This window comes from Theropithecus gelada, chromosome 3 (assembly GCF_003255815.1).
Source record: "Theropithecus gelada isolate Dixy chromosome 3, Tgel_1.0, whole genome shotgun sequence".
NCBI lineage: Eukaryota > Metazoa > Chordata > Mammalia > Primates > Cercopithecidae > Theropithecus > Theropithecus gelada.
The window spans coordinates 118,180,369-118,198,929 of NC_037670.1; positions in this window are offsets into that span (position 1 = coordinate 118,180,369).

Sequence of the window (18,561 nt, forward strand, 5' to 3'; positions counted from 1 at the left end):
CTGGAGGCCATTATCTTAAGTGAAACAACTCAGAAACAGAAATGCAAATACTGCATGTTCTCACTTATGAGAAGAAGCTCAATAATGGGTATACATGGATGTAGAATATGCAGTAATAGACACTGGAGATACAGAAGAGTGGATGGGGAAGAGAGAGAGAGGAATGAGAAATTACTTATTTGGTACAGTGTACTTTATTTATGTGATGGTTACACTAAAAGCCCAGACTTCAGCACTATGCAATGTATCCATGTAACAAAACTGCATTTGAACCCCTTAAGTGTATATAAACAAAAAAAGGAATAGGTACTGAGACTCCCTCAAGTTTAGGTCAACTCATTTAAGGCACTCAAGGAGAGACATTTTTTCCCTTTTCTAGTTCTTGCTATCTTCTATGCAGCAATATTAATCGGTTAGTAGAACAAATTAGGTAAAATGATTATATTTACATGATTTATCAACAAGTCCTCCTACACCAAAGTCAGTGAGAGAAGCAACAGGTTGGCAGTATCTCATGTGTTCTTAAACAAACATGCTTTGATTTGCACATTTATACAAAACAACAAATTCCTCCTTTCATTCTTTTGACTTTAATTCTAGTTCAACACTCACTATTCCCGTCTAGTTGATCTATGGTGTATCCAACACTGGCTGCAGAGGTGCCTACTTCTGTGACCAGATTGGGAGTGAATATCCATCTCTTGCTTCAACTTGACATTATAATATATAAAAGGTTTAGTGGTTCCAGGTCACCTCATTTGATAATTGCATAGTATTCATGATAATTCTACAGTTAATGTCTGTTTACTTTAAGATGTATATAAGCCATATTCAGTTTCTGTGATTCAATATATAATCAGTTATTTACTTTTCTTTACTTATTATAGTAAATCAATTAGTGTTTAATTGATCTCATTTTTCATTATTGTTTTAGTTTATGCACTACTTTCCTTTTTCATTTATTTTCTTCTTTTTGTGTGTGTGGGCAAAGGTACAAACCTAATTTTCTTCCCACTGCTGAATCTACTCTTTATTGTTACTATACAATTTAAACATGAACATACACACATTTTACAGTCAGTTTTAATTCTAAAGATTCACCTGCAAATTCATTGGTTGTTAGTCACTTTTGTAGAGGTAATCCCATGTATAATTCCAGAATAGCAAATAGTACTGACTATATGAGGCACTGGAGGAGGTAACAGAAAAAGAAAAATGAACACTTTCATATAACTTTTTATGCCACAAACACTTCACATATATTAACTTTTTTTAGTCTTCAGTAGCATTTTGAGGTAAGTCCTATTATTGTCCTCATTTTACAGTCGAGGAAGCAGATCTAGAGGAGTCACCTATCTTGGCCCAAACATACAGTAAGCAGCTGAATCTGGTTGTAAGAGTCTGTGGTCTTCACTGCTGTGCTGCCTCACCAGGAGATAAGTCTGAAAAAAGCTGTGTGTTCAGCACACTTTGAGAGGACTGAATATTTTATCTCTGCTTCCCGGACAGCATGTAAATTAGTTGAAAGAGAAAGAGGCCAATGAGGAATGTGTAAGGAGTTTTGGAGTTGACATAAAGCAAATCCCTACCATAGAATACAGGGGGAAACATCCTGCCAGGATAAGGCAGTAATGTGTTTACATTTCAAATCATGAATGTGTCGTGTGAGAACTGGAGAAATAGATGAGGTAAATTATGTTGCATAATACGGCTGTATTAAACTGAGACACAAACACTAAGACACACACAACACATTTCTGGCAGTGAGGAGAGAAATGGAGACTCAATCTTGAATTCTTCTGAATTTTCAATGTTAAATTTTTCCAACAATTACGTATTCAGTATCTACTCTGTGACATGTACTGTCGCAAAATAAAGATCCTGAACCTTTTGAAGCTTATACTCTAGCAAGCTTACCTTATTTATATGTCTCTAAAGATCACTGAATTTGACTATAATTTTACTGAAAACACAAGATTAAGTTTTCTGAAGCAGGAAGATGAGTGATGAATAAAATAAGTTATGTTGAGTTGCAGAGAATAAAAATTACCTGTTCGGTACAATGTTCAATATTTGGGTGATGGGTACACTAGAAGCCTAATCCACACCATTATGCAATAAGCCCACATACCAAACATGCATATGTACTAAAATTTTTAAAAAGGTACATACAAGAAAAGGACAGAAATTATTATATCGCTGTGAATGACAGATATGCATAGTATTTGGCATAGTTCTCCTCATGTAGTAATTACTCTAAAACATCAATTATATTTTATGGTATTATACACACACACAATAAAACAAACCTAGGATTTATTCACTAAGTTTATTCTCTTCATGTTTTATAATTTATTATTTTTTGCTTGTTTTATTATTCTATAAGTCTGCTTTCTTATTTTTAATTTTCATATTATTTTATTAATACTTAGTTTATTTTATTATTTTTAAATTAATGTTAAATTATTTAAGGCAAAAAATTTCTTCTGGTATGAATTTTATCTATACCTCATATTTTTTGACATGTAAAATTCTAAAATAATCAGGAATTCTAGTTTTTTTTCCTTTTTTACCCGGTGGTGAGCTAAGGGAGTTTTAAAACATGCTTATTTATTTTAAAGTGTTAGGGTTTTCTTTTAATTAAAAAGTAAAACTTTATTATTATTGTGCTTCCTTTTAAATTTATTGATACTTTCTTCTATGCTAACTCATGTTTAATATTTGTAGCTATTCTATGAACACTTGAAAATAAGTATTTTCCTCCATTTCAGATTATCTGTGTATTTCAATCTTGACTATTTTGTTATTCTAATCTTTTTTTGCTGCCTTGAACATCACTATATTCAACAGGTAGATGAGAAATTCAGCTTATTTTAGCCTATTTTCTAGACAGGTTATGAAAACAATGAAAGAAAATAATAATAATGGAAAAGGTGGAATGGAACAGGAGCTATTACTATAGACAGAAAGAGAGTGATTCATGTACATGTGTATGTGTGTATTTATAAAATTTACTGATGCATGGTATACATATGATAGCATTATTTATTTTAAATATACAGTTTGATGCTTACGGTAATTATATACAGTCCGGAGAAATGCAATTTTAAATTTCATGCTGTACAAAACTATGGAAACAGCAGTATCTTTTATCTTGCACTTAACTGAATATTATATTTCAAATATTCATTTAAATTAATATTTGCTTAATATAATGTACTTCATGAATATTTGCAATATAATATTCAGTTAAAAATTCTAAATGATAAAAATTCTATTCACTGTTACATAAACTTTTGAGGGAGTTGGCAATGTTATATTGCCATCTAAATATTAGATGACTTAAGAAGGACAGATACTTACCTTCAACAAATATAATGAGGGATTCAACTTATTATATCCAAATAAAACTCCAAATAAACAACCTAGGAATAATGGAGCTAACATTTTAAATATATTTCATGTTAATATAGAAATAATTTTATGAAAATAGCAGAATCTAATATGGAAATAAGCTTTTCTGGGAAATGTATGTTTGATATCACAGGAACAGTTCAGGCCATGGATGGAAGAGTTACTATAACGAAAGCAGCCACACTAATGACAAAGCTGACTTAGCTCTTTCCAGCAAACACTCCCTCCACCTCATAGATTCTGTTATTCTTTGAAAATTGAAAAAGACAAATGAAGAAAAAATATTTCTTTTTGTGGCCATATTAGTTACTCCGATAAAAAAATGTTCATTTTTTTTAATCACAGTTCATTAATAGCCTTGAAACATTAACAACTAGATTAGTAATAAATTGCATATACTTAAAATTTGGAGGGTAAGTTTGGTATTTCATATAATGGTAAATTAAATCACACTTTTTGTTTGGTGTTCCGTGAGGGGTAGGGAAATTGAGTAGTTTACCCATGATATTCTCAGGAAAAAAAGATGGTATTAGTCACTAATGAGGTATTTGGGGTTATTTGGAAAATCTATTTACAGTCAGAGCTCGGAAAAGTGACCATTCTTCAATTCTGCCACTGGGTTTTTGTCTTTTCACTTAAAAAAATTATAGCTTATTTTAATTAGTAAAAGCTAAATATAACCAAAGACATGAGGTGGGAAGAAATAAAATTATGAAAGAGATATTAAATGTAAGTTCTGTTTTTTATAATTCAAATCTTTTAAATGGAACCTTGTACACACAGTATTATCTGAATTGGGTGGAGTTAAAAGCACTTAAGAGAACACTTATCCAATGGATTATTTTTTTCTTTCAATTTTCATAGCTTTGATTTCATTTTTAACAGCATCCAAATGTCTTTTCAAATATATAATCATTTAAAAAGCTATTACATGCTTAAATGAGCATTAGAACTTTTATCTTTTGTAATCTTAGTTACAGAACTCTTGTAAATGAACAGGATAGATGTAAAGTCCTAAATCATTATGGACTTAGGTATTTTCAATTGTTGGCAATAAATAATTAGACATGAGAAACCACCCCAGGAAAACATCTTATTGAACCCCCTTTTAAAAATCGACTTTTTATTTTGCTTGAATGTTTTTGTAGTTATTCCATCAAAATGTGAAAATACACCAACCCATGTCCATAAATTAGTTTTTTTTCTGTTAATGTTGCTGATGAGAAAAATCAATAAAATGAAAATTATTTTTCTAAGTCATTTCCTGATGCTGTATATATGCAATGATTATGTTTCCTTATACATCCAAATGAAAAAAAGCAAGAAGTAAAACAACGGTATGGTAATCACAAATATATGTAAAATAAAAAGCAGCCATAGGTCAATTCAGGAATATTGAGAGTAAAATAAAGCATATTTAACTATAAGAAATATCAAAATTAGTTTAAAATATAAAAATGCCTATTTCTATGCTTCCATATATCATCTTAGTTACCTGGAAGGTATTACAATAAAATGTGACTAAATCAACTATCCAGAAATCTATATGCTTCCAAGAAAGATCCTTCTTTAAAGAGAACGAAGTAAATAAAACAGAAGAGAGGAGTAAAGGCCTGCATTATATCCAGCGTTCTATTTGTCCACTGGTCAAAACTAAACGAGTTATTGTTGTCAGGCTTTTCTTTGAAAAGGCAAGAAACAAAAGTAAATGGAAACCAAAAGACACAAAATAGGTAGTGTAGAAGAACAAAAAGGAGGAGCAGTGAAAAGAGGAGAAGGAAAGGATAAAGAGGAGAAAGATTGAGAGAAGAAATATGAGCCCTGATGTGAGGAGAAAGGGAACTCAAACTAAACAGAGGTAACCAAACAAGTCTGGAAAACATCTGATTAGCTTCAATAAAACTGAACATATGGGATTAGAAAGGGGGCTGGGGGTAGAAAAGATTTGTAATCCCCCCAAATAATAAAAATGATAACTTCCACCTATATTAACATTTTCTTTTAATCAAGACAGTATCTTTACATTTATTGCGATATGATTTTAATAATTAAATCAGTGAGAATGAAAAATAATGTGAAGTATAAATAAATATCTAATAATCAGGTTAGAAAATTTAGTTTAGACCCCAGCTACTGTATACACCAAGAAGCCAGTTTGTTTTCTGAACTTTTCTATCAATTAAATAAAAATACATAATTTAATTAGTGGTTCTTAATCAATTATCTATCATTATCCCAGGTCTATTAATTAAATATATACCCTATGATATAATGTGTACAGTATATGCTGTAAAACACTACCCACATGCTTCCGAAGTGCCTTCTTGGTTAAAAACAACTATACGCCCAGTTGTGGTGGCTCACACCTGTAATCACAGCTCTTTGGGAGGCCGAGGCAGGCAGATCTCGAGGTCAGGAGATCAAAGCCATCCTGGCTAACACGGTGAAACCCCATCTCTACTAAAAATACAAAAAATTAGCCAGGCATGATGGCGCGCACCTGTAGTCCCAGCTACTTGGGAGGCTGAGGCAGGAGAATCATGTGAACCCGGGAGGCGGAGGTTACAGTGAGCTGAGATTGCACCACTGCACTCAAGCCTTGGCAACAGAGCCAGACTCTACCTCAAAAACAAAACAAAACAAAACAAACAAACAAACAAAAACCTATACTACATGAATTCAAAGTTACTTCTTAGCTTCAAAATTTTACTCAAAATTATAGGATTCTATGGCAGTTAATAAACGTTTATTTCCATTATATGGTATATCCTACTATAAAAATAAACTGCTATAACAGTTGTCTGTAGTTTTTCTACAGAAAACTGCTATACCAGTACCCTTGCTAGTTTTTCACTCTTTAGTTACTTATCTATGACATATATGACATGAAGATCTTGAGAGAAATTTGTATTTTGCATATATATACAAATGGAGTATGACAACTTCAAACAATTCCGTACTTTACCCTTCGTAGATTTACAATAAAAATATTTTTATGTGGAAACTAATTTTGGACTTATATTCATAAAATATAATTTTAAGAGATATTATATTTAAATCTAGAGATCAGGAAAATGATCTGAGAAAATCATAATGTGTACATGCAATAAGCAGTATTATATAGGAAGGTAATCTTGACCTGACCCACCATGAGGAAAGGACATTTTCAAGGTTTTCTTAGCTGTACATAGAATGGAGCCCAGTTTGCCAAATATATTCTTCCAGGGACTTACTTTTACCTTAAGAGACCCTGAAACCCCAGTGGATTCACACCCAAAATAGGTTATGATGAAAAGACTAAACACATCATATCTGGCACATCATAGTGAAATAAAACTCTTAAAACTTGTACTGGTTTCTTGAAGAAATGGAGACATTGCAGCCTTTACTAATTATCTACTTTGGCTAATTCTGATTATTTCAAATACCTTTGGAAAGTGACAGGGTTTAAATTATAATATGATTTTGTATTTTTGGATATAACTATATTCTATTAAAAGTCTATAAAACACTTTCTATTTTTTAGTAGCATAGTGATCATTCCTTCTGATAGTAAGCCAAATTTCTTGCTAAGCTACGTGGCTTACCTAGCTTTTCAAAAGTTTGCCTACATTATCATAATATATTTCATTATAGTTATTCTTTAGTTAGTGCACAGTTCATTTTCTGAAAATAAAGTGCTTCTATGACAAATGTGAACTATCTCTCTGTCTCTTTCTTTCAGCATTTGTTATTGGGTCTAAATTTTTAAAGTATATACGAAGACCCACACTTTTCCAGTAACAAAAGTAACAAACGTGGAAAGTTTAACAAAAATGCAATTCATCCAGTAATTAATTGTAACTCCATAATACTGGTTAGAACTTTTCAAAATATTCTAAGTACATTTTTAAAAGTGATTATTTGACATAAACTTTTTTGGTTGTTTGAAATTTGCAATTATATTTTAAGAATTCCTAAAAATCTAGTTAGAAAACAATTGTTAAAACCAGTATAAATTTCTGTAATGTGAAAGAAAGAGATTTGCAGAAATGATAACTTCTTGTGTCCTTTCCAGAGCTGGGGAGAGAAAAAAGGCATTTAAGATAATGACTTTTACCAAAACTCCAGTTACACAGGGATAGCTAATAAAAAAGAAATCATTGCTATTGTATTTTTAGAATAGCAGTTCTCAACCTTTAATATATCTGAGAATTACCTAGGTGATTGGATAAAACATAGATTTCTGGTTTCTGCCCACAAGCTTCTGATTCTGTAGGTTTGACAGGATTCTAGAAAATTTGCATTTTTAAAGTGCTTTCAAGTGGTGCTCATGCATTTTTTCCAGGAACAACGGTTTGAGAACCACTGATATAGACTCTGGTCAATGAAATCTATTTTGTAGTTGTTAGTGTTTTACATATATCTTTTTGTAAATATTTAAGGACATGCTGATTTATATGACAAAGATTTGATTATTTACTTTATATACATGGGTGACTTTTGATCCTTCAGAGATGATGTGGTTAGTGCACAATCAGATGTTTAAATTAGGGTTCTCCAGAGAAACAACCAATAGGATATACAGATCAGATAGACAGAGAGAGAGAGAAGAGGATGTTTATTTTTAAAATTGGTTCTCACAATTACGGAGGACAAAAAGTCTCACAATAGGCAAGCTGTATAGCCACGACAGCCAGAATTGTAATTCAGTCTAAGTCCATAGTCCTGAGAACCAGGGGAACCAATGGTATAACTCTCTGTCTGAGACCCAAGGCCTAAAAACGGGAAGGGGATGTAGAAAGACATGTGCCGGGGTGGGGAGCTCTGTTACCTGAGAGCTGAAGACAAATGTTACAGATCAGGAGTTATAGGGACATTTCTTTCTTTTTCATCTTTTGGTTTTATCCAGGACCTCAACCTGCCCACATTAGTATGGGCAGATCTTTTTTACTCAGTATACTGATTTAAATGCTAATCTTTTCTGGAAGTACCCAATAGACACACCCAGAAATAATATTTTACCAGTTCTCTGAGCATTCCTTGATCCAGTCAAGTTGACACATACAATTTCATCCTTTATTCTGTTGCCATTTGTTGATTTTTGATTTTATTTCTGTCCACTTCTACTGGAGGACAGCAGTTGTGCAGATCCTTGTGTAAGACTAGCTAGAAGAAAATCTGAAAGCAAGTTGGGCTGTAGTTGATTGCAAACTATGTATCTGTGTAAAAAATGACTTTTAATCAGAGAAAAAAAAGAAAGGTCTATATGCCTAGGGTATTTTAAAGCAGTATTCTAAAAACAAAAAAAGCAAAAACAAATGAAATAAGCAAAAAAGAAAGTAGGAAGGAAATAATCTCCACATTAGCCACTAGGAATTACTAACTCTAATTAATTGAGTTAATAGTATTTTAAAACAATGTAAACTTTTTATTTTTTAAATCATTTCGTTTTGTATCACCAGTGACAATACAGTTTCCAATTACAGATGTTGCTTTGCTTATGAAAAAAAAATATTTTAAATATTTAGTTTCTCACTAAACATTTTAACATTTTGTCTTGAGTTCATCTTGGCAAGATATTTCTATGCTGATTTGGCCCATTACATTTTTGTGAGTTGATGAATATTGTGCAGTTCTATGTGAACTCCTCCAGTGCAAAGGCATCTTGGACTGAAAATACACCAAATGCAATTATGTGTTCCTTTGGCTTTCGTGATCTGTAAGTAATATATAGCTCTATTGGTTCCAGTATACAAACATGAAAACTGAAGAGTGGAAAATTATAATATCATTTTTTGAGCGAAGTATATTTGGACACATGGGAGCTGTTATCTTAATTCTACCCATTTGTAGAACATATTACTTATTTCATTTGTAAGAAACAATACATCAGAAAAGCCGTGCCTTTTTCCACTTAAAAAGTTTAGTTTTTTGACCATCAGTATACGCTGAATGTTAATGGAACTCTTTAGTAATTGGTTTATCTGCCACTTTTCCAAATAGGTATAGAAGCTGTCAATTCAGAAGTAAACCAATAGAAATGTTCAAGAAGATAATTCTACAGTCGAAACTAAATGTCAGTTGACAACCGTTAGAGTGAAATTATCAGAAAACATAATTTTTAAATAACATTTTAATGAAAGTCTAACTGCATGCTAAGATATTATCTCGTGGTAAAATTTTCTTTTAAATTGAAGAGACATGGGGTAGATATTATTAGAACTGTTACTAGAAAGATTTCATTAACAATGGTAATGAGCATTTATGAATCATTAATTTTTTTATCACTATCAAGGAAGAAAACACAAAAACAATATTTGTTAACTTTTAAAGGGTGCCCCCTTCATGAAGAGGTGAGAAAAGTGTGGCACTTTTGTATCTTCTCCAATGCTTGAAGTTTTCGGAATTGTATTTAGTAACGTAAAGCCCTCCAAAATTGGCCACCATTTCCCACGTAGTGAATTGAGCTGTTACGAGGTTCCATTCAGTCATCAGAAAAGATGCTAAGTATGAAGGAGAGACATTGAGGTCAAAGCTAGAATGCAGAAAAATAAAGTAGGCCACGACAGAGTCCTTTCCTTACTCTGTCAAAGAGAAAGTGTTCAGATACAAACCGATTATTAATAAAAACGATGGCTTGATCTGATTCCATCTTTCATTCAGGAATGGCATGAAGAAAATCTTACTAATCTCAAGAAATATCCAACTGTACCTCCACATTTTATGAGATCCTGGCATCAGTTAGTGTACTGGATACCTTAGGAATGCTCTCAGGTTATTTTCTTTCTTTGGACCCAACGTATAAACCTCCCTTTGTTTTCACACAGTCATTCCACTGTTTGGAACTTCTGGTAACGTTAAAGTTCATTCCCTTATGGTAATTGATAGGTCAGTCACACAAACCATTTTTCTGTATATTCTTAAAGTATCACTGTAGATCAAAACATAATGTAAAAGGATAAAAGTGACCTGTGTTTGGAAATGTAAAATTTACTCTCCTTTAACCACCCACTTTTCAATTTCCTCTCAAGGCAAATTTTGAAGGGTCATTTTGAGACTTTTTTTTCTTTTTTTTAATTCCTTCCTGAGGGACTTGCTTTTTCTTTTTTTTTCTTTTTCTTTTTTTTTTTTTTGAGGTGGAGTCTCGCTCTGTCGCCCAGGCTGGAGTGCAGTGGCCGGATCTCAGCTCACTGCAAGCTCCGCCTCCCGGGTTCACGCCATTCTCCTGCCTCAGCCTCCCGAGTAGCTGCGACTACAGGCGTCCACCACCTCGCCCGGCTAATTTTTTGTATTTTTTAGTAGAGATGGGATTTCACCGTGTTAGCCAGGATGGTCTCTATCTCCTGACCTCGTGATCCACCCGTCTCGGCCTCCCAAAGTGCTGGGATTACAGGCTTGAGCCACCGAGCCCGCCCGTGGACTTGCTTTTTCTTTTGAAAGAGAAGAATGGGTTTTGTGGACTTTTCTCATATAAAAGGAAAATACAAGATAAAATGGAATAGAGAAAAAGCATTTCCCCAACAGCAAAACAAAGTTGGAAAACAGCTGTTTGACAACACCTTACTCCGCAAACACACATTGATAAGGAATTATTATTTTGCAATGGAAATAACGATAAACATAAAGTTACTCTCTTACACTATGATTTTGAATGTATGCTCTGACATTTCACTTCTGATTTTCCCCTGGTTGGGACTTGTGACTACTATGAACAAAGCAAACAACCTTCACTGTCCTTCCTTAGCTGTGAAGTACAGATAATTATAATTTCTCTGGTAACCTTTCAGTACCCCTGAGAGAATGAGATGAGAAGATGGTACACATGCTTTTAGAACCTTCAGGTGTTATTTAAATACGTAGTGGTTTTCATATTGTTTTTGATTTGATAAAGTAATACAGTATTCATTCATTTACTCAATTATAAATTATTCCATAAATATTTATTAAATGTCTAATGTGAAAAATTTGAATGAAGGTTTTTGCTGATGTAGTATTTTAAAAAAAGGTGAAAATCTTTCCTTTTTGTTTGTTTAATGTTCTGAGAAGGAAAAGAAAACAGACACATAATACATTATTAGATTGTTCAAATTGGAAATTAAAGTAATAGAAAACCTTTAAATAATTCATTTTGAAAATATAGTCTAGTAACATCAAATAGGGAAAGAACAGATAATAATGCAGAAGGGAGGCCCCATGTGGGAATGGAATATATAAAATTTAAATAACCTGGTACTTCTGGAGGAGTTGCGTGATTTTTATGCCCTTAAAGTATCTCCCCAATACTTACTAGTTATCCAAATATAAGTTATATCAGGAGACAATATGTGGTTAAGATACTAACAGCATAAGCTACAGTGCAAGATTATCTGTGTTTAAATCTTGGCTCTAATATTATAGCTAAGTTGACGTTCAAAAAGTTATTTCAGTTCTCTATGCTTATATTTTCTCATTGATAAATTAGGATGATAATCACACCTACTTTTCGGGATTGTTGCATGGATGAAATAAATTCGTATGTGGAAAGTGCTTGGAAGAATGTCTGGGAGCCTCCTAACCATTAGAGCTGTTTAAACATTGTCATTATCTGCATATTTTTTCTTCAGAGTCTCTAAATAAAAACCTTGCACACTAATTCACAATATGAAGATTATAATAACTGTCCCAGATAATTTAGGGCACAGATAATAATAACATTAATGATTACCACATACAAGGAGAGATTAGCTTTGCTTTGCTCTGTCCTGAATTTGTTACATGCCACATTTATCATCTCAACCTTATGTAGTTACTAAAATTATCCCCATTTTACATATAAGAAAATGGAAGCATCCTAAGAAAAGCTAATTTACCCAAGCTTATCCAGCTAGAAAATGATTGAGCTGTGGTTTGAATCTAGACACTCCATCTCCAGAACTTGCACTGTTAACTTCCAATGTCTTGAAAAGTATCATGTAGATATAAATATTGATATCTGTGGTATCTGTAAGCTACTTAAAATGTTAACAAGGACATCCAGTTTCTCAAATATTCTGAATAAACAGGATTTTATTATACATGCTTTTAATGCACCATTAAAATTTCAAATATACTCTAAATCCTGAGCTTTGTTAATAATGTTGCATATATATTGTATTAGTAGATTTGCCACAAGATGGCAAACTTCACTAAGAAGTGTTCATTCTTGTCAGGTGCAAAGATATTTCTATAATAGGGCTAAGGGGAAAAAGTGTGTAGCCTTCTCTGATTGTTTTACATGAACAGTTATTTCACTTTAATTTTCCCATGCTCATTCTGGGCAAACAACCTGCAACCATATTATTCAGCCCATGCATTCAAAGCTATTCCTTTTGTTTCTATTAAATGCATTTTATTCTGTTTTATATAGTCTATATTTTGTTCCCAAGATCAAAGGTTATTGCCTGACTTTGTGTTTCTTTCACCTGAAATATTTTGATTATGTAGCAATTATATATTCTCTGGGAAAAACACTTTCTCATTGTACCTATCCATATGGGTACTTTGGATGGAAATAAACATTTGCATTTGAACTGTTCTGTGACCTGTCAATAACACTATGGGCCATCAACACTGCCAGAGCATTAGCAGGAGACTAAACACTGGGGAGAAGCCTTGATAATTTAGATGGACTAACTCTGAACCTACGAAAATGGTCCTTTCCTTTAGATTTTAAGGGCTAAAAAAGTCTATGCAGGAAATAACTAAGAATTTCAACTGTTTTACATTTCTAGGTACAACAATATTAAAAAGTGGATGAAAACACTATGAGATGCAGTGTAAAGGGTACATTTATAATAGCAAGGTATAGCCTATTTTTTAAACTACTGTTATAGTAGAATTCCAAGGCCTTTCTTGCACTTGGAAAGGTTGGGCATGGTATGGGAAGATTTTCATGTTTAAGTAACGACTTCCTGTGAGTGAGAGGATCTGCTCAGAGAGCTGTCAGTTCTCTTTAAACCATGTAGTACAATTCCCAGGACCGTCCCTCTATGTGTAGTGAGTGGGGTCAATGAAAAGTCATATATGACTCAAACTTTCTCACCCTAGAATCTGAGAGATTGAATCTGTTGACTTCCTCAGCTTTGGCCAGCTCTATAGTGTAAAACGGATTTGAGAGATTAAACCTAAATCTCTTGTGTATCAAGTCAAGGAACTAAATTCAGACTACTGTGCTGGCTAAGTTAGGACTACTGTGCTGGCTGAGCAGAGACTACTGTGCCGGCCAAGTGAGGATGGAATCCTCAAACCAAACACTGTAGACCACTGTCTCTGTGCTAAGGTCTAAACTTTGAGAAACTTTTTGCCGCCTTAGAAAGAAAAAGGAAGTTTTGAGAAGAAAATCTTTTTTAAATATTGTTTTGTTTTTTATTTTCATTTTAGTTAAATACACAAAAGGCTCGCTTTACAGCCTTTTTGTTAAGTCTTTTTTTGTGTGTAGAACCCCATTTATACTCAGTTCTGTCAAAAAAAAACATGCATTGAAAAATTTTCCAGAATTCATAGGCTGGAATGAGGGTTCTATCTGTGGTGTATCTACTTTCAAATGATGGCCTAAGGCTGTGCAATGGCTGCCCAAACAGACCTTTGGACGTCTCCTGCTTTGATAGTTGTTAAAAAAGAAATAAGTTAAAATTTCACAGATTCAGAATTCTTATGTAACCAGTCAAATAGTAAAGTAAAATAGAACTTTTGGAAATGTGCAGCAATAATACTATTAAAAGTATACCTGGGGCCACGCACGGTGGCTCACGCCTGTAATCTCAGCACTTTGGGAGGCCAAGAAGGGTGGATCACCTGAGGTCAGCAGTTTGAGGCCAGCCTGACCAATATGGTGAAACCCCGTCTCTACTAAAACTACAAAAAATTCACCAGGCGTGGTGGCGTGCGCCTATAATCCCAGCTACTCAGGAGGCAGAGGTGGGAAAATTGCTTGAACCCGGGAGGTGGAAGTTACTGTGAGCCAAGATGACGCCTCTGCACTCTAGCCTGGGTGACAAGAGTGAAACTCCGTTTCAAAACAAACAAAAAAGAGTATAACTGGATGAAGATCCTGATTGAAATCTATCCAGTGTCCCATCCCATGATCCATGATCTCTGTGATAAAGACTCCCTAAGTGGTCATTTTTTTTTTTTTTACTTTTTCTTTTTTTTGACATGAAATCTCGCTCTGCTGCCCAGGCTGGAGTGCAGTGGCGCAATCTCAGCTCACTGCAACCTCCACCTCCTGGGTTCAAGTGATTCTCTGTCTCAGGCTCCTGAGTAGCTGGAATTACAGGTGTGCACCACCATGCCTGGCTAACTTTTGTATTTTTAGTAGAGACAGGGTTTCACCATGTTGGTCAGGCTGGTCTCGAACTCCTGACCTCAGGAGATCTGCCTGCCTTGGCTTTCCAAAGTGCTGGGATTACAGGCTTGAGACATCGCTGCACCTAGCCCCCAAGTAGTCTTTGACTGACATCTGCTTCTTCCATTTTAAGACATTCCGGGATTAATAGAAAAAGCAGAATAAAATGAATATATCTCAGAATGAATATGCCTCAGAAATGCTACATAATTTCAATAATATGTCACAGAGTCAAGACATTTTCACTGAATAAAACAAGAATCTGAATATCCTCCATTTATCTTAGAATTTATATCTGGTATGTATTGTTTATTTAACAGCTGTTTGTATTGAGATTTTTTTGAAACACTTTACTAATTGAAAGGTGTTATCACTAAGATTTTTCCAACTTTTTACTTTTTATTTTTATGGATACATAGCAGTTGTATATATTTATGGAGTACATGTGGTATTTTGATACAAACGTACAATGTGTAATGATCAAATCTGGGTAATTGAGATATTCACTACCTCAAACATTTATCATTTCTTTGTGTTGTAGACATTCTAAATCTACTCTTCTAGTTGTTTTGAAATATAAAACAAATTATTGTTAATTATTGTTCTCAATTACACTTATTTAGAAATCCCAAATTAGGCAAAAACATTTTGGAATCACTTGCATTTATCTAAGAATTTTCTAGATGTAATTCCTCCAATCATCTTCTCGGTAACCTAGTAGGATATTAAGTGATTTTTTCCTAAGATCATTAGCAAAAGAATAACACATGTTTTTGCTGTTTCTACTAAAAATACAAAAATTAGCTGGCCATGGTGGCACATGCCTGTAATCCCGTCTACTTGGAAGACTGAGGTGGGAGAATCGCTTGAATGAGGGAAATGGAGGGTGCAGTGAGCCAAGATCATGCAACTGGCAACAGAGCAAGGCTCTGTTTCAAAAAAGAGAGAAAGAAAATACCTGTGAAACATCAGCATCAAATGAAGGCTGCTTATCTATCCAATTTTGTGGCTGGAGTGTACCTTTCTGTTCATGAAATCCAGATGGAACATTTTATAAAACACATAGAAAAGAAGCTGCTTCTTGAGCTGTTTCAAGGGAGACAACACTGCTGACAAATGCATTTTTGTTATTACAGATATTTTAGATTTGGGAGCCTGAGAACAAAGTTATACTTCCAAACAAATAAAGGTCATAAAGCAACTTCATGATTACAACATCTATGTTGACAAAAGTGAACTTTTTGTTAAAGTTTTCTAAAACTAAATTTAACTGAGATTAAAAAAAAAAAACAAAAAAAAACAAAAACTTAGACAGTGGGCCCCTATAGAAAGTGCAACAGACTGAGAGCTGAGTATTAACTCTGTCCCTATATTTTCTTTTGTTTCTGTGTGTGTTTGTGTATATGTAGATAGTTATTTTTATCTTTAACTTACACTATCTAGCAAAAACACCGAGTTACAAATTTACTTAGTTCAGCTCCTTTCTTTCCTCTCTCCTTTAGAGTAGTTACGTCATGCGTTTGAAATACAGTTAGATTCATTCAAAACAGTCTGTATTTCATCTTGGGCCCCCCAGACATCTGGGTTGAGTCTATCATTTGCATACAATACTATTCACTCTTTGTGGTGTACAGTTCTATGGGTTTGAACAAATGCAGAGTCATGCATCCACTGCCACATAATCATGCAGAACCATTCCATCAGCCCACTTTTCCTTGTGATGCCCTAGTGCTCATGCTAACTCTAATTCATGAAAATCTCTGATCTCATTTCTGTTCTTAGATATTTGCTTTTTCAAGTTGTAATATAAATGATATTATACAATATACAGTCTTTTGGATCAATTTACTTGGTTAAACACCAAGAAATGTGATTACTGAATAACATAGTAAATGTATGTTTTGTTTTATTAAAAAATTGTCAAACCATTTCCCAAAGTGACTGTACAATGTTGCATTTGCACCACACTATTTGAGAGTTTCAGCTGTTCCATGTCCACATTGGTGATTGGTATTGTCAGTTTTTTGTTTTCTTTAAATTTTAGTCAAATAGGTTCATAGGGATATCTCCTTGTACTATTAATTTGCGTATTTCTAGTGACTGATTGTGTTAATCATTATTTCATGTGCTCATTAGCCAAATGTATATCTTTGATAGAATGCTTATTTAAATCTTTGGCCTATTTTTTATTGGGTTATCTATGCATTCATCTATCTTCTACCTATATACTTATTTAAACTGACAGACAAAATTGTATTTATTGGTACAACAAGATGTTTTAAAGTAATATACATTGTGAAAAGGTTAGATCCAGCTAATTAACATATATGCATTACCTCACATAGCTCTAGTGAGAACACAATATTCACTCAGCATTTTTCAAGAATACAATATATCATTAGTTATAGTCATTATGTCATATAACAGATCTCTTAAACTTATTTCTCCTACATGAAAATGGAAACACAACATACCCAAACTTATGAGATACAGCAAAAGCAGTTATAAGGGGGAAGTTTATAGCAATAAACGCCTATAAATAAAAATAAAGATCTCAAATAAACCATACCTGAAATAACTAGAAAAATAAAAACAAACTCAGCCCAAAATCATTAGAAGGGTATTATTGGGTTGCTTTCTTATGATTAAAATTTTAAAGCCTTTAAATATACTCTGGATAAACATTATTATGAGATATGTTAACTGCATGTATTTTCTTTGAGTCTGTCGCTTTTTTTTCAGACTTTTAAAAAGGTGTTTCACATAACAATTTAGGATAATGTATACAGTTAAATTTATCAAATTTTGAAAACTTAAGACTTATGCCTGGTGTCATATTGTTATAGGATTCTTGGGGTATAGCTTTTCTGGTCTGAAACCTCTGCCCAGTGGTGCCTTTGCCCAAGTTTTGCTTGGGCCCACTGGGCTCATTCTACCCACTTGGCCTGGTAGGCTGTGCTCAGCTCATGCTACCAGCCTGGATCCCATGCCTGCAAGGGCAAGTTAGGTGTGGAATGGTGAGGGATGTGTGAGAGAGTGTGGGGTCTGGCCACTGTGCAGCCAGACACACCGGCTGCTGCTGCACGGCAGGCAGCTCCAGGTGCCAGCATAGGCACCAGCTCTCTGCAGGGCTGCAGCTGGACCAGGCACACTGCAAGCAGCCTCCGCCGCTGGCACTGGGAAACACAGTGGCACCCAGAAGCTTGGAGATGCCAGGTACCACAGGACCCCAAAGAAAAAGCCACAGCCCTGGCTCTTGGAGCTTTCTGATCTCAGCTCCCTGAGCGGAGGCAACTTTTCTCTGCTTCTCTTCACCCACAACATGGTGAGCAAGGGATTTGTTTCAGCCCTGTTTGTGTTATACCTCTTTTAACTCCACCATTCAGCAGCTTCTGAGTCATTGTCCTGCAACCAGGAAGAATGAGGTATGCAGACAAATAGAGAACAAAATGAAGGGGAGCTTTATTGAACAATAAGACAGCTCAAAGGAAACCCACAGTAGGTAGCTCCTTTCCACAGTCAGCATGTCCCAACAAAGGTTCAGCTCCTAACAGAGAGGAGACCCTTAAGTGGGAAGGTCCTCTCTGCAGGCAGGTCATCCTGTCCTCTCTGCAGCTCTCAGCAGAGAAGAGGTTTTAGAGAGGGTAGCTCCTCCCTGTAGGCAGGTACTTCATCATCTCCTCAGCTCCTAGCAGAGAGGAGGTCCTGGAGTGAGTTGTTCTTCTCTGCAGCTGCTTGTTCATGTCTCCTGCTATATGCGGAGAGCATAGCTTCTCTCTGCAGCTGGTTATCCAGCGGTCTGC